The following is an 18,500-nucleotide window of genomic DNA, read 5'->3' as shown; positions in this document are numbered from 1 at the left end:
TGCTGGCGCCCCTCCTCTGCCCAGAGCATTCTCCTCCACCTGCTGCCCAACTCCTACTCTCCCTTATGTGTCTCCAACTCCTCATCCTGCCCAGACTCACCCTGTCAGGGTTCTCCCACAAGACTACCAGAGCCCATGCCCTGCCTGGCTGGTGGCCCCCTCCCATCCCACCCTCCAGTGGAGCCCTGGTCTGTCATCTTCATCCTGGCTCAGGGCCTGGTGCAGAGTGGATGCTCGGTGAATATGCTGGGAGAGTAACTGGAACTCTTGAGAGTTTGGGCCCTGGGCTTAGACTTTCAATTCAAATCCCAACCTTTCCTTCTTATAGCTGTGTGACTCTGGGCAACTTACTTACCTTCTCTGTGCCTCAGTTTCCTCAGCTCTAAAATGGGGCTAATAATAGATCTTTTTTGAGGTGGTTGTGAGAACTTAAAGCAGTATCCGGCATAAATAATATTTGGTACTTTATAATTACTATTAACCTTATTTTTGCTGTTAGTTTACTGTTTCATATATGTCTCTTCCACTAAACAGCAGACTTTTTAGGTGTGGGAGGAATCCTCAATTCCTAACTCCCTAGAGCACTGCCCAAAGCATGCCAGCTGTCCCTTGGGTCCTGCCCTGAGAATTCAGTATTCTGTGAAGCTCCCTTACCTGGCCCCAACCAACATCCTGACCCCTGGCAGTGTTCCCACCCTACTCCCCTGTCCTGAGGGCTGATGTATCCCTGAAAGCCTGGCCCTCTGCTCACTCAACTTCAGAACAGTCCCAAAATCCAAAGGGAGAGATTCTGTCTTCTACCACATCTCCCATCCTGCAGCCCCTTCTCAGAAATTTCAAAGCCCAGAGAGCTGTTTCTAGAGCTCTGGATTTGGAGAGAGGAACCCTGTTCAGGAAGCCATTGAACAGCTGTGTGACTTTGGACAGGTCGCTTTACCTTTCTGAGCTTTACTTTTTCCACACCTGTAAAATGGGAATAAACCCAGTCCTGCTTCCCTCATAGAGCTGTCCTGACGCTCAGTTGCACAAACTGGAGACAGGGTGCTTTGTAAACAGGCAGTGTGAAGAAATGCAAGGCACAGTTACTATGGAGTTGGAAGTGTGGATCAGGACCAAGCCTGCAGGCGTCTGTGGTCAAGGCTGTGCCAAGGGTGTGACTACTGGGCTCTGGGTCCTCCAGCAAACTGTTGTGAGGTGGGGTTGACTGGGGAAAAGCCTAAGCCCAAGCTTTGTCCAGAGTCACTCAAGGACTACTGCTTGGTCCCTGTGTCCCTGCCACCTGCTCTCACCACTTCTCCAAAGTACCTTCACATGCCCCTGAGGGCCCCAAGATTCCTACTGAATCCTGATGCTCAGAGGCGCTGCCATGTCTGACTGTCAGCTCCAACTCTCCTTCCCCGCCCCCTCCCCCCGCCCCCGTGACCCAGTCCAGCTGAATTAGGAATTTCCTAACATTAGTCATGAATCTTTCAGTTGCAAGTGCCAACAGCTTAACTCAAAGTGGCTTAAGCTGAAAATTAAATCTATTTGGGTTGTTTAACCAAAAAGTCAAAACACAACTGGGTCTCTGGGCTAAAATGATACCAGGAAGACTCAGTTTCTCGGTCTCTTTTGCTTTTCTTTGAAATGGCTTTTTATTCAATCCGGCTCCATGTGGTGGTCTCAAGCAGCTCCAGGTTTATTTTCTAAAACCTAAGCAACCCCAGAAGAAAAACAAAAAAGCCTCTTTCACAATAGTTTCAGAAAAAAAAAGTCCCAACGTTGACCTATATTAAGCTAACTTGAGCCCTTCCCTAAACCAATGACTGTGGCCAAGCAGATGAAATATGCTGATTGACCTGGGCACACGCCCACATCAGTGACACAGAAACCGAGACTTGGGGGAGGGGAGGGCATAGCTCAGGGGTAGAGTGCAGGCTTACCATGCACGAGGTCCTAGGTTCAATTCTCAGTACCTCCATTAAAAAATAATTAATTAAGCCTGATTACCCCCCCAAAAATAAACCAAAAAAAAAAATAAAATAAAAGTTTATAAAAAGAGTTGGGGAGGGGCAGTTCCCCTAAATAAAATCTGGATGCTATTTCTGGAGGAAGAAGGAATGAATATTAGGGAAGCCAGAAGCAATGGATGTCCAAAACATTCCACACCTTGGCTGGTAGCATATACACACACACATACATATATATTTATATATATATAAAATACTTACATATACTTATGTACATTCTTATATATTATATATACTTATATACATACACATAATATTTACAAACTTTTTATCACCATCTTGTCTTCTCATTTGGAAATCATTTCAAATTTACAGAAAAGTTCCAAGATTAGTACAAAGAGCTTTTTTTTTCCCTGAAGCATTTGAGGGTAAATTGCTAACATGACATCCCACCATCCCCAAGTACTTCAGCATAAATCCCACAAACAATGACATTCTCTGAAATAACCACAAGGCAACTATACAAATTATAGATCTATTACTATAATTTATTCATGTTTCACCATTTGTCCCAATAAAGCTCTTCATAGCAAAAAGACCCGAGTCAGTATCACGCTTTGCATTTGGTTGCCACGCCTCTTCAGTCTCTTTCAGTGTGGAAAGAGACCACATTGAAAGCAGTCTTTTCTTGCCGATCATGACTTCATAAATTTTGAAGGTTATAGGCCAGCGATTTCATAGAGTACCCTTCACTTTGGGTTTGTCTGTTTCCTCATGATTAGATTCAAGTTATGCATTTTAGGCAGGAATATCACAGGAGTAATGCTATGTTCTCACTGCATCTTATCAGGTGATTAGTGACTTCAGTTTGCCCCATTAATGATGATGTTAATTTTGATCTTCTGATTAAAATAGTGTCTACCACATTTATCTACTGTAAAATTACTTATTTTTCCATTATAATTAACAAATTTGGGGGGGTACTTTTGTAAGGTACTATGTAAAGTCCCATTCCTCATCCAACTTGGACCCATTAATTTTTGCATCCAATGATATCTCTTGGCTGAAATATTCTGTATTATGATAGTGCCCTAATGTTGATTATCTAATGCCATCATTCCTTTTGTCATTGTACTCAGTGGAAAAGCTTTATATTTCCTTCTTTATATCAGTATTAAGATTATTATTTTGATGCTCAAATTGTCCAGATTCTACCAATGGGAGCCTCTTCAAGCTGACAGCTGTCTTTTTTGTTTCTGATATGGGCTGAATCATGCCCCCCCCCCACCAATTTATGTTGAATTCCTAACACCCAGTGTGACTGTACTTGGAAATTTAGCCTTTAAAGAGGTAATTAAGGTTAAATAAGGTCATAAGGCTGGGAGTCCAATCCGATAGGACTGGTGTTCTTATAAGAGGAGGAAAAGACACCAGGATGGCCAAGGGAAAGGCCGTGTGAAGACACAGCCAGAAGGTGGCCATCCACAAGCCAAAGAAAGGAGCCTCAGGGGAAACCAAACCTACCAACACCTTGATCTTGGACTTCTGGCTTTCAAGAACCCTGAGAAAAGTAATTTCTGTTGTTTAAGCCGTTCAGTCTGTGGTATTTTATGTCAGGCCTAGCAAACGAATATAGTCCCTATCATTCTTTGAGCAATTGCTTACTTTCTGGCATAAGATGTTCCTGGCTCATTTTGTATTTTACCTGCCCCAGCCCTGGGGCCAATAATTTCTCCAAAGAGTTTTAGTTCTTTTTAGCGGAAAATGGTACTTAGAAACCAAGGTACGAGTGCTAGGCGCTCATTGCTATTGCAATGCCACTGTTCCCAAGACTTCTCAAGGGATGGACCTGGGGAAACACAAAAACCTACACATATTCAGGTCAGTATTTATTTCTTTATCTGTATATGTTGAAAATTACGGGTTCATACAGATACCTCCAATTCTAATCCAACACAATAGGATTCATTCTAGTTTTCTCCCTTTCCCTTATTTGTAACATCCTCCAGCAGCAAGAAACCTAGATTCCATTATCCTTAATATATTTATTTATTTGATCAGTTCTCCTATTTACAACCAGTTTCTGTCTCAGCTGCCACTTCATTCTTGGTAGATACTGTCCACTCTCTGCTTGGACTCTGTTATCCCGTTCCAGGCCACCCATCTGCATGGATGCCCTCCCATGCTAGTGAAGCTGACTCCTCACACTGGGCCACCCTTACTCTTCTCAGGCTGACACTTCACCCCTGGCCACTCTATATGCATGGAACCCTTCTTAACAATACTGTGGTTCTGACTTCCCATGCCAGATCGTCCCTGTGCAGGGATACTCTCCTCCACTAGGCTCTAATAACCTGCATGGACCATTCCACTGCATGGATGCCCTCACTCCCATCAGGCTGACTAATGATACCACCCACCCCAACCTCCACAGTGGATGCCCTCACTGCCCAATGCTGGCTCTGATTCTTTGCTCTGGACCACTGTGGCTCTCACCAGCACCACCACAGGCACTTACCTTGCTCTGGCTCACCCAGTGGCTATAGGGCTGAATTGTTCAGGTATGGAAGGAAAGGAAAAGAAGGAAATAAAGGGGAAATGAAAGAGGGAAGGGGAAAGAGAGAGGAAGAGAAATTTTAAAAATTGAGCTGTAGCATATTTGCTATATAAAATGCACAAATGTTAAGCTCATTCACACCTCAGTGAATTTTTACAAAGCAAAACATTGCTAACACCTTAGAAGTCTCCTTCATACCCCATCCAATTATCGCCCTCCCCAGGATAAACCAACTTCTGTCACTCTGGAATAACTTTTCTTATTTTTTAACTTTATGTAAATGGAAACATATAATATATTGTTTTGTTTGTGACTGGCTTCATTTACACAATATTATATTTATGAGATCTATCCATATTGTTGCATGTAGCAGTAGTTTGTTCTTTAGCGTTACTGTATAGTATTCCATTGAATGGATATGCAGCTATTTATCTACCCATTTATTATTGATGGCTCTTTATCACGAGGAGTAATGTGGCTACTAATAAACTTGCAATGCCCTTTTGGTATATATGTGTGTGTGTGTGTGCACTTCTGTTGGATATGTACTGAAGAGTGGAACAGCTAGATTATACAAAATGCATATGTTTAGCTTTAGTAGTTATTGTCAGTTTTTTCTAAAGTGGTTGCACAAATTTACATTTGCTCCCAGCAGTATGAGAGTTCCAGTAGCCACATCCTTGTCAACACTTAGTATTGTCAGTCTTTTTAATTTTAGTCATCTTGGTAAATGTGTAGTGGTATCTCATTGTGGTATTAATTTGAATTTCTCTATGTTGAATATCTTTCCATGCATTTATTAGATATTTGGATACTTTCTTTTATGAAAAACATGTGAAGTTTTTGTTCATTTAAAAAAGGGATTGTCTGCCTTTTTCTCTTATTTTGTAGGATAATTTTAATAAATTCTGGATATAAGAGCTCTGTCAGATACATATGTTGAAGATATCTATCACTCTGTGACTCGACTTCTCACTCAATGATATCTTTTGATAAAAAGAAGTCTTTTATTTTACTGAAGTACAATGTATTAATTTATTATTAGCTATGTGTGTGTTGTTGTTCAAGAATTCTTTGCCTAATGTCAAGGTCATGAACTTACTGTCTTTTGTTATTTTCCATGGTTTTCTTCTAGAAGCTTTCCTTTTCTTTTGCTGTTCACATTTAGTTTTTATAGATGCAATTTTAAGTTTTAACAAAGATATATATGAACATGGTTTAAGAGGCAAAGAATTTACAAGGCATGTAAAGAAAAGCAGCAGTCTCATACCTCTTCAGACTTAATTTCCTGCTCCCCAAAGTCAGTGATTTTCAACTCACTCAGCTGATGTTTTTGAGAAAGCTTCTCCTTATCACTAAATAACAAGTTTTGTTGCCAATTCTTGATTTTTCAGTTTTGGGCATTCTCTTTTGACTTCCTTGTATGGAAGATGAGGAGTTACTTCTTTTCAACTCCTCCCCTCTACTACACTCAGTCCCACTTCCAGTCTCACTAACCTCCCAACATGTAATGTTAATTTTGGTTAGGCCAATATTCAGTGTTTACTCTGATTATGCAATTGGTATTGGTGTCTGAACTGTGCAGTGTACTATGATCACTTCTGCTTTTTGTTCTCCTGGAGTTAATCTTGCTTTGTTTTTGCTGACATTCATTTAATTTTCTATGGAATGACCACTATTTCAACCTCAGTTGTCCAAATTCCCTGTCAAGACATTGAGGCACAACAAGTTTTCTGTCAGTTTCCTCTTCCTGAAGCAACTTCCTCTGCAGCCTTTTTGTTTGTTTGTTTGTTTTTTGTTTTTGTTTTTGTTTTTTTTTTTGATCAGAGGGAGGGGTGATTAGGCTTATTTATTTATTTGGTTATTTATTTATTTGTTTGTTTTAATAGAGGTACTGGGGATTAAACCCAGGACCTCATGTATGCTAAGCACACACTCTGCCACTGAGCTATATGCCCCTCAGACCTTTGATTCACACCAATCCTGACTAATCGCTCCCTAGCTCCAGTGAACAACTCTCATACTGGAACTTCCTTTCACCATCCTCTTTAGGATTCCCTTTGCCTTGTTCTTACATGTGATTCCCTCATTTCTTAAAGCTCATGTCTTCTTTTTTTCTTGTTTTATTCTCTTGTTTCTTAGAATGTACCCTCCAATAAGTTCTTGAGAAGGAGTACAAAGGGATATACTTCCTGAAACTCTGAATATTGTAATTGCCTTTAACTTACCCTCATACTTGATTGATAATTTTGCTTAGTATAGAATTCTAGGTGCCAAATAATTTTCCTTTAGAATTTTGAAGGTATATTTTGATTGTTCTTCACATGTGGATTAATGATTCATCTAGGACTAGTTCTTCTGTACAGAGTGAGGTAGGAGTCAAAGTTCATTTTTGTTCCCATATGGGTGTTAAATTTATCCAATACCACTTATTAAAAAGAACACTCTTCTTGCTCATCATACCATTGGACTATATGGGTGTGGGTCTGTTTCTAGACTTTCCATTGTGTTCCATCAGTCTATTTGTCAACAAGTTTGCCAATACTACCTGTTTAAATTATTGTAGCTTTGTAATAAGTCTTACTAACAGATAGTTTAAATCCTCCAACTTTGTAGTTCTTTAAGATCATCTTTGTCATTCATGGCTTTTTGCATTTCCATATACATTTTAGAATTAGCTTGTCAATTTCTACCAAAAAAATTCAGGTTTTTTTTATTCAGTTAAAAAAATAATAGATTTGAGATTTATTTCACATGCCATACAAATCACCCGTTTAAAAGTGTATAATTCAATGGACTTCAGTTTTTTTTTTTTGCAGAGTTGTGTAACCATCTCCACAATCAATTTTAGAATACTTTCATCACCCTTCAAGAAAAACCTCATGCTCATTAGCAGTCACTCCTCTCCCCAACCCCCACTCCCAACTCTCAGTAATCATCAATTCTATTTTCTGTCTTTATAGATTTGCCTATGCTGAAAATTTTACATAAATGTGAAATGGGTGGTCTTTTGTGACTTCTTTCATTTAACAAAATGTTTGTAAAATTCATCCGTGTTGTAGCATGTATCAGTACTTCGTTCTGTTTCATGGCTAAATAATATTTCATTATATGGATGTACCGCATTGTATTTATCCATTCTTGAATTAATGGTTATTTGGGTTGTTTCAATATTTGGGCTATCAAGAATAATGCCACTGAACATTCATGTGCAATGTTCTGTGTGGACATGGTTTCATTTCCTTTGGGAAATTAGAATTGCTTATTAAATATTCGAATTTCTGGGTCACATGGTAATATTATATTTATCCTTTGGAGGAACAGCCAAACTGTTTTCCAAACAGATTGCACCATTTAACATTCCCATCAGCAGTGTACAAGATTTTATTGAGGTTGAATTGAATCTGTAGATCAATTGGGGGAAGAACTGACTACTTTACAATACTAATGCTACCAATCTGTGAATACAGTATATGTCTATTTTTTTTTAAGTCTTCTTTTCCTCTCAGTAATATTCTGTAGTTTTATGTGTAGAATCATGACTATACTTTGTTGGATTTGTTTCTGTTTTTTTTTTTAATTAAAAAAATGCTACTGTTGATGTAATTTTTAAAATTTTCTAACTTCTTACTGTCCACTTACAAAAATACAATTTATTATTGTATACTGACCTTGTTTCCAAAACCTTGCTGAATTTATTCATTCTTATAGCATGTCCGTAGTTTTTTTTTTAGTTTCCAACATACATAATCATGCTATCAGTGAATAGCCACAGGTTTTTTTGTTTTTTATCAAGCCTCACATCTTCTATTTCTTTTTCTTGCCTTATTGCACTGGATATGACTTCCCATTACAATACTAAATAGAAGTGGTGATGGTAGACATCCTCAATTTGTTCTAATTTCAAGGAGGTATTTTTCAATACTTTACCATTAAGTGTGAAATTTGCTGTAGATTTTTCTGTTTGATATTATCAGATTAAGAAAATCTCCTTTATTCCTAGCTTGGTAAAAAAAAAATTTATCATAAATAAATGTATTTTTATGAAATTTTTCACATATATTGAAAAATGACTTTACTCCTTTATACTTTTAATGTGGAGAATTACATAATTTGTTTTCAAATGTGAAGCCAACCTCTCATTCCTGGAATAAATTCAAATTTGTCATGATGCATTGTCATGTTTATATAATACTGGATTTGGTTTCTATTATTTTGTTTAGGATTTATACATATGTTTTTACAGAAATTGTTCTGTAATTATCCTTTTTGCAGAGTCCTAGTTTGCTCTTGATATCAAGGTTATGCTGCCCTCATCCAAAAAGTTAGGAAGTGCTTTTCATTTTTCTCCTTTATTCTCTGTAAGAGTTTCTCTGTAAGAAAAATTTGTGTTCTTCCTTTCTTTTTTTTTTCAAAAGTAAAATATCTTGTATCTACCATTATTCTACAGAATAACTCAACTGCCACCTAAATCCCACATTCCACCTCCCTTCCTCCCCTTGGAAACCACTGATCTTTTTACTGTTTCTATAGTTTGCCTTTTCCAGATTGTTGGACTCAGTATGTAGCTTTTTCAGACTGGCTCTTTTCACCTAGTAATATGTATTTAAGGCCGCTTCATGTCTTTTCATGGCTTGATAGGTCATTTCTTTTTAGTGCTGAATAACATTCCATTATCTAGATATACCACAGTTTATCTATTCACCTACTGAGGACATCATGGTTCCTTCCAAGTTCTAGCAATTATGAATAAAGCTGCTGTAAACATTCTTGTTCAGGCTTTTGTGTGGACATAAGTTTTCAATCATTTGGGTAAATACCAAAGGACACAATTTGCTGGATCATATGGTAAGAGTATGTTTAGATTTGGAAGAGACCACAAAACTGTCTTCTAAAGTAGCTATACCATTTTCCATTTCTACCAACAATGAATGTTCCTGTTTTCCACATCCTCACTGATGTTGTCAGTGTTTTGGATCTTGGACATTCTAATAGGTGTATAGTTGTATCTTGTTGTTTTAATTTTCAATGCCTTAGTGACATGTGATGTTGAGCATCTTCTCGTATTCTTCTTTTCCATCTGTATTTCTTCTTTGGTGAGTTGTCTGTTTGGATCTTTGGTGCATTTTAAAATTGGATTATTCATTTTCTTAAGGTTGAGTTTTAAGAGTTCTTTATATATTTTAGTAACAGTCCTTTATCAAATATGTCTTTTGTAAATATTTTCTCCTAATCTGTGGCTTGCCTTCTCATTCTCTTGACAGTGTCTTTTGCAGAGTAGAAGAATTTTAATTTTATTGAAATTCAGCTTATCAAGTCTTTCTTTCATGGATCATGCCTTTGGCATACCTAAAAAGTCATCACCATACCCAAGGTTATCTCTTACGTTATCATCTAGGAGTTTCATAGTTTTGCATCTTACATTTAAGTCTATGATTAATTCTGAGTTAATTTTTGTGAAGGGTGATAAGTCTGTGTGTAGATATACTTAATTTCACATGGATGTCCAGTTGTTCCAGCACCATTTATTTAAAAGACTATTTTTGCTCCATTGTATTGCCTTTATTCTCTTCTCAAAGGTCAGTTGACCATATCTATGTAGATCTATTTCTGGGCTCTCTAGGTTTTTCCATTGATCTACTTGTCTATGCTTTCACTGATAATATACCCTCTTCATTACTATAGCTTTATAGTGAATCTTCAAGTTGGGTAATATCAATCCTCTGACTATGTTCTTCTACTTCAATATTGTTTTGCCAATTCTAGATCTTCTGCTTCTCCATATAAACTTTATGATTAGTTTATTGATGTCCACAGAATAACTTGCTGGGATTTTGATTGAAATTGCTTTGAATCTGTACATCAAATTGGGAAGAACTGATTTCATCAGTATTGCATCTTCCTGTTCACGAACATGGAATAACACTACATCCATTTAGTTCTTCTTTGACTACTTATATCAAAGTTTTCTCATTTTCCTCATACAGATCTTGTACATATTTTGTTAGGTTTCTGCGCAAGTATTTCTTTTGGGGGTGCTAATATTGTGAGTTCTTTTTTTCAAATTTCACTTGTTCATTGCTGGTATATAGGAAAGTAATTAACTTTTGTTTAGTAACCTTGTATCCTGCAAACTTGCTATAACCACTTATTAGTTACAGGAGGTTTTGTTTTTTGGTCAGTTCTTTCAGATTTTGTACATAGACGATCATGTCATCTGTGAACTTTTTTTCCTTCCCAATCAGTATACATTTTATTTCCTTTTCTTGTCTTAATGCATTAGCTAGGTCTTCCAATACAGTGTTGAAAAAGAGTGGTGAGAAGTGACATCCTTGCCTTGTTCCTGATCTTAACAAGAAAGCTTCAAGTTTTTCACCATTAAGTATGGTGTTTAGCTGTAGGGTTTTTGTTTTTAACTTTTTTTATTTAAGTATAATTGATTTACCATGTTTCAGGTGTACAGCAAAGTGATTCAGTGTATGTGTATATATATATGTATATACACATATATATATTCTTTTTCAGATTATTTTCCATTATAGGTTATCACAAAATATTGAATACAGTTCTCTGTGCTATACAGTAGGTCCTTGTTGTTTATAGATTTTTGTTGATATGCTTTATCAAGAGGAGAAGCTTTCCCTCTATTTCTAGTTTTCTGAGAATATTTATCATGAGTGGGTGTTAGATTTTGTCAAATACTTTTTCTGTATCTAGTAATAGGATCATGTGATTTTTATTCTTTAGCCTGTTGATATGATGGATTAAATTAATTGATTTCAAATACTGAATCAGCTTTGCATACCTGAAATAAGTCCCACTTGGTCATGGTGTGCAATTCTTTTGATCCATTGTTAGATTTGATTTGCTAATATTTTGCTGAGGATTTTTGCATCTATGTAATGCTTCTGTCATACATGAACATACATATATTTCTTTTCATATTCTTTTTCATAATAGGTCACAAGATATTGAATATAGTTCCCTGTGCTATACAGTATAAACTTGTTTATCTATTTTTTATATAGTAGTTAGTATCTGCAAAGGGTCTTGTTTTTTGACCCACTCTGATTATTTGTCTTTTAATTGAGGCATTTGGATTATTGATATTTAAAGTGGTTATTGGTATAGTTGGATTCATATCTACCACACTTGTTACTGTTTTATATTCGCTGCCCTTGTTCTTTGTTCCTATTTTTGTCTTCCGCAATTTTTCTGCCTTTTGTACTTTAAATGGAGCATTTTATATGGTTCCATTTTTCTTTCCTCTCTTAGCATATTAATAATATTTCTTTTTTTAGTGGTTGCCTTAATGTTTGCAACATACCCTTACAGTTAATCCAGGTCCACTTTCAAATAACTATACAGCTTCATGTGTGGTATGGGTACCTTATAAAAACAAAATAATCCCAGTTCTTCCCAGTCCCTTGTATTATTGCTGTCACTCATTTCACTTACACATAAGCATATATATATATATATATATATATATATATATATATATATATATATAGTATATATACACACACACATAAGCATATATAATCAAATACATTGTTGCTTTTATTATCTTCCACAAAATTTGTCATTTCTTGCTCCTTGTTCTATTCAGACTTTCAACAGATTGGATGATGCTTTATTCATTCTGCTGAATCAAATGCTAATCTCTTCCAGAAATATCCTCAGACACACCCCCAAAATAATGTTTTACCAACTGTCTAGGCATCCCCTAGCCCAATCAAACTGACACATAAAATCAGCCATCACACCACATCAACAGCATATTAGTCATAGTTGTTTTAAATTCCTGGTCTAGTAATTCCAACATCCTGCCATATCTGAGTCTGGTTTTGATGCTTGCTGTCTGTCTCTTCAAACTGTGTTTTCTGTCTTTTAGTATGCCTTGGATTTTTTTCCTGATAGCCAGATATGATGTGTTGGGTAAAAGCAACTGCAGTAAATAAGCCTTTAGTAATGTGGTGAGATGTGGGGGGAGGGGAAGCATCCATGGTCCTCTGAGGAGGTCTTAGTCTCTTAATGAATCTGTACCTCTGGATTATGAACTTCATAAGTGCTTTTTGTTCCCTCTCTTAGGTGGGACAGGATGGTTAGAGTGGCTAGAATTGGGTATTTCCCTTCCTCAAGTCAGTTAGACTCTAAAAAAACTCCAATAATTTAGGCTCTATTGAAATCATTTCTCTTGAGGGCAAGCCTTGTTAAAAAGAACAGAAAGCTCTGGCTATTTTAAATTGGTTACTTTTCCCCTCCTCCTGCCAGAAGCGTGAGAATTTTCCCCCAATATTTACTGTGAGAAACTTGTGGAGTCTTGGAAGTGAAATTCTCTAAAGAGTAGAATTACCATAACTGGGTCCCTGAAGTTTTTAATTCTCAGGCTGTTCACACTGTGTCTCCTGAAATTCATCAATTATAGTTTAGGTTTTTCCTACATCAGCACTGGTTCCTGCGCAGGTGTTTGCTCATGGGTTTCTGCAAGGATAAGCTGTGAGTTTTCAACACCTACCTGCCTGCCTGCTCTCCAGCTTGAAGGGCAGCAATCTGCCCCATGATGGATCCAAGGAAGAGTGTTGACTTTTTGTTAGTTTAGTTTCTTAGTTGTTATTAGGGTGGCCTTATGACTTCCTAGCTCCTTACATGTTGGACTACAATCATCTTCAGTTTTTAAAGGACATTTTCTCTTTTTTTTTTTTCTGCCAGTTTGCCAGTTATTTTTACAGTATTTCACATATATCATTTCATTCTCTTCTTGTTTCCGTAATTTCTGTGGAAATGTAGGATGTCAGTCTTAATGATAGCATATAGTTGGTCCTCCTTTTTAAAAAGACAGTCTGATAATCTCTGTCTTGGAGTATTTGATCATTTACATTTGATGCAATTATTAGTATGGTTGGTTCTAAATCTACCCATTTTCTATTTGTTTTCTTTTAGTCCTAGGTATTTTTTATTTCTTTTTTCTTCTTTTCCTGCTTTCTTTTTCATTAATTGACTGTTAAAAAACATTCCTTTTATCTCTACTAATGTCAATAGCTATGCTGCTTTTTACATCTGTTTACTGGTTGCTTTAGGGCACAGGTTAGCATATGGCCCATGGCCTATTTTTTACAGTCTATATAACAAACTTTATTTTTTAGAGCAGTTTTAGATTACAGAAAACTGTAAAGATAATACAGAGTTTCATATATCCTGTGCCCAGTTTCCCATGATATTAGCATCTTGTATTAATGTAGTCCATTTGTTAAAATGAATGAGCAATTAGTAATACATTAACTAAAGTTCATGCTTTATTGGGATTTCCTTCGTTTTTGTAAGTTGGGGTAAAATACACATAACACAAAATTTACTATTTTATCCGTTTTTAACTATTCAGTTCAGAAGTGTTAAGTATATTCACATCACCGTGCAACCAATCCCCAGAACTCTTTTCATCTTGCAAAACTGAGACTCTCTGCCCATTAAACAAAAACTCTCCATTTTCCCCCTCCCCTCAGCCCTTGACAACCATTTTACTTCCTGTAGCTCTGAATTTGACTACTCCGGGTACCTCACATATGTGGAACAATAAAGTATCTGCCTTTTGTGACCCGTTTATTTCACTTAACGCCCTCAAGTTTCATCCATGTTGCAGCATGTGTCAAAACTTCCTTCCTTTTTAAGGTTGAATAATATTCCATTGCATGTATATACCTCATTTTGTTTCTTCATTCATCTATCAATGGACACTTGTGCTTATCCATTCGTCCATCACCTACATTTTACCTAATGTCCTTTTTCTGTTCCAGGATCCAATCTAGGATACCAGGTTGCATTTAATCATCGTGTTTTCTCAGGCACCTCTGAGCTATTACAGTTTCTCCACCTTTCCTCTTTTATTTTTTTTTCTTGATAGCCTTGACAGTTTTGAGGAATAATAATCAGATAGCTTGTATTATATCCCTTTATTGGGATTTGCCTGATGCTTTTCTCACGCTTTGACTGGAGTTATAGTTTTGAGGGAAGATGCATCATATAAAGAGTACATACTATCAGCATGACTTATCACTGTTGATATTGACCTTGAGCACCTGGTTAGGGTAGTGTTATCAAGTCTCTCTAAAATTACCCTCTTCGTCCCTTTCCATCATGTTGAGTAGTCACCATGCCCAGCCCACATTTAAGGAGTGGGAAGTTATGAACACTTCCTTCAGAGTTATCTATGTAAATTATTTGGGGGATTTTTGCCTCGGAGATTTGTTAGGAACAGTTTTTACGTTTTTTAAAGGCTGAAAAAATTCAGAAGAAGAAGAATATTTTGTGATATAAGAAAACAGTTTGAAGTCCAAATTTAAGAGTCTACAAATAAAGTTTCATTGGAGCACAGTCAGGTTCACTGATTTAAGTATCGTCTAGAGCTGTTTTCATGCTACAACAGCAGAGCTGATTAATTGCAATGGGGACTGTATGACCTTCAACATCTAAAATATTTACTGTCTGGTCCTTTACAGAAAAAATTTGCTGACTCATGCTCTAAGGCTTACAATGTGCATCTTTAACTTATCACATTCTTCCTTCAACTAATATCACTTTGTGTAAAAGTTAGAAACTTAAAATACTGTAGTCCAATTACCCCCTCTAATATTTTGTGTCATTGTTGTTATACGTTTTATTTCTACATATGTTATAAACCCCACAATACATTGTTCTTCTTTTTGCTTTAAATAGTCAATTATGTTTAAACAATTTTTAAGTAAGAAAAACGTATTTTATATTTATTGATGTATTTTCCATCTCTAGTTCCATTCACTCTTATGTGTAGATCCAAATTTCCATCTGGTATGTTCTTCTGCCTGAAAAACTTTCCTTAACATTTTTTAGAGTGTAGGTCGACTGATGATGAATTGTCTCACTTTTGTGTGTGTGTGTGAAAGTTTCACTTTTAAGGATAGTTTTACTAAATTTTTTAAACTTTTTTTATTGATTTATAATCATTTTACAATGTTGTGTCAAATTCCAGTGTAGAGCACAATTTTTCAGTTATACATAAACATATGTATATTCATTGTCACATTTTTTTCTTCGCTGTGAGCTACCAGAAGATCTTGTATATATTTCCCTGTGCTACACAGTATAATCTAGTTTATCTATTCTACATTTTGAAATCCCAGTCTGTCCCTTCCCACCCCCCTATTTTTACTAAATTTGGAGACTTAGGTTGATAGTCCCTTTCCCTCCACAACTTTAAAAATTGTATTCTATTGTCTTCTGGCTTGTGTAGTCTCTGACAATAAGTCTATGACAATTTTATCTTTGTCTCTGTATGTAGTTTCCCTTTTACCTTCTGGCTTCTTTTAAGATTTTTCTCATTGTCACTGATTTTCAGCAATGTGATTACATTGGACCTCATTGTCGTTTTATGTCTTTATGAGTGGTGTTGAGACTCTTGGATCTTTGGGTTTCCAGTGTTTGTCAAATCTGGAAAAATTTTATTCAGTAGCTTTTGGTTTTCCCCTGTCTTTCTGAACTTTGGCTACAACTATGCTAGACACTCAATATCCTTCCGTAGGTCACTGTGGTTCTCTTATGTTTTCAGTGTGCTTCCTTTATTTCTCTCTATGCTTCCTTTCAGAAACGTTCTGCTGATAGGTCTTTATATATCTTTGAGTTTACTGATCTCTTCTCCCACAATATCTAATCTGCTGTTAGTCCCATCCCTTCAAAATATATTCAAAACACACTTAGGTTTTGTACTTTTCACCTCGGAGACTTCAATTTGTTAGTCTTATGGTTGTTTCTTTGAAGTAATGTGCCTTTATTTTCTTGGTGCTTTGAAGATTTTTCTCTTTTAAAAATCTCTGTTAAAAATCTTCCTTAAGGGGGAGGGTATAGCTCAAGCAGTAGAGCACATGCTTAGCATGCATGAGGACCTGGGTTCAATCCCCAGTACCTCCTCTAAAAATAAATAAGTAAAACTAATTACCTCCCCACAACAACAACAACAAATAAATTTTTTTTAAAAGAAGTTTAAAAAAACTTCCTTAAAAATCTTTAAAGGGCCCGCCCGCCCGACAGCGGCGCGGGGACCAGCCGGGATCGCCGCGGCCCAGGCGCCGTGTAGGGGCCGGACTGGGGACCATGCTGGGCCTGCGGCGCGCCTTCGCCGTGGAGCCACTCAGCGGCCGGGATGTCACTGGCGAGGACCTGGCACGTGGCTGCCTAGTGCCTGGAGTCACCAGCACCTACAGACCGGATGCTGCTCCAGGGTACTCGTCAGACTCCTGGGAGGGAGGTGGCAAGCTGAGAGGTCTTGAAAGGCAGATACCGCTTCTCAAACTGGCCTTCCAGGACTCAGGAGTGGAGATGGTGGTTGGGGACAGCTCCCCGGCCACCTCACGGGGGCTTTCTCAAGACTCTCTGAACTTTGAGCCCATGGGGAGCCCTGAGACCCTGGCTCTTGGGGCTGTGGAGCCTCCTGCCCACCTAAGATGGCTTCTGGCCAGCCGTAAGCTGGAGCAGGTGCTGGAGCGGGCCCCCCAGCTCCTGACTTCCCCTGCCAGCTTGTCACAACACTACCGCTCCCTGAGCCCACCCAGCCAGCCTGGGTGTGAAAAGCCTCTTTTTGGAGCAGGGGTACAGGAGGCCACTGAGGCAGAGAGTGACCTAGAGGCACACCTGGAAGAAGCAGAGGTGGTGAGGCCTGAAGCCCAGGCCTGCCTCCCGGGGCAGGGTCTTCGCTACCTGGAACACCTGTGCCTAGTGCTGGAGCAGACGGCGAGGCTCCAGCAGCTCTACCTGCAGCTGCAGACTCGGAGGGCCTCTGGGGATCCTGAAGAGGAGTCGGAGGAGTCGGCTGTGGCCCCTTCATCTCCATCCTCTCATGCCCCAGGCAGTGAGGTCCATGAGCCATGGGAGCAGCTCAGCCAGACTGAGGAGACAGGAGCAAAAACAGCTTCACCCCCAAAGGCAGGGGTCCGCAGCCCCAGCCCTCCCAGGCTGTCAGAGGCCCCAGCAGAGTGAGCTAACGCCTTCCCATCCTCCCAGGGACACAAGGTCAAGGTCCTCCTCAACCAGATCCGATGGAGAAGCCCTCGACCTGCTGAACCCGCTGCCCTTCCTGACGGCCCTGCCCGCAGGACAGCATCAGGGGGCCTCCGTGAAAGGCCTCCATGCCACCCCCTCCGGAAGACCTTTATGCCATCGTTAGCAGTTAAGAAGCAAAGAACAAAAAACTTTTCTTTGCACTGAGACCTCCTGGTGCCAGGATGTGACCCCGAGTGGGAGGGAGCCTTCTTCCTCGCCCTTTGCCCTGTTGTGGGCACTGCCTGGAAAAGATGCTGACACTTGCCCTTCTCTCTGAGCCTGGGTCCCTGAGAGGCCCCAAGATGTGGCAGCCCCCAGGCTCCTCCCTGGTTGCCAGAAATCTCTGGGCTTAGGCAATGTGAACTAACTTATTTATCTATCATCCACAGAGTTTGTTCATCATGGTGATCTGTACCCAAATATAGCTTCTTTGTAATTGCTCTGTTCAACTTGATTTCTTCTGTCAAATATAGAAAAAAGTTGGCCAGTAATATTGCTTCTGCCCCATGCTCTCTTTCCTCTCCTTTTTGGACTCCAGAAAAATATGTTAGATCTTTTCATTGTGTCACATGTAGCATTAATGCTATTTTATATGTTTCCCATCTTTTTCTTTTTTTCTGTCTGTGCTTCAATCTAGGTACTTTCTACTAACTGATTTTCCAGTTCACTAATCCTCTCTCCTGCTCCATCTAATCCACCTTTAGATCTATGTAATAAATTCCTAATTTCAGTCATTGTATTTTTTCCATTCGAGGATTCCACTTGATTCTTTCCTCTTTATTTATTCCAATTCTCTCATGAAACTGTCCAACTTTTAATCTATTTTATTCTACAGAGGAATCAGTTACTTTACAACTGTGTCTGATAACTCCAATATCTGGGTCTTCTCTGAAACTGTTTTATTTTCTCTTTATCTTGGATGT

General features: G+C 38.3%; 1 pseudogene; it reads left to right on the top strand.

The window, feature by feature from the left end:
• Window positions 1-16,469: 16,469 nt before the first annotated feature.
• On the top strand, window positions 16,470-18,077 carry LOC105064404 (uncharacterized protein C8orf58 pseudogene; annotated as a pseudogene).
• The last annotated feature ends 423 nt before the right edge of the window (window positions 18,078-18,500 follow it).

The sequence above is a fragment of the Camelus bactrianus genome, chromosome 16 (genome assembly GCF_048773025.1).
Source record: "Camelus bactrianus isolate YW-2024 breed Bactrian camel chromosome 16, ASM4877302v1, whole genome shotgun sequence".
Lineage (NCBI taxonomy): Eukaryota > Metazoa > Chordata > Mammalia > Artiodactyla > Camelidae > Camelus > Camelus bactrianus.
Note: the sequence above shows the minus strand (reverse complement) of the source record. Positions and strands in the feature narration are given on the sequence as shown.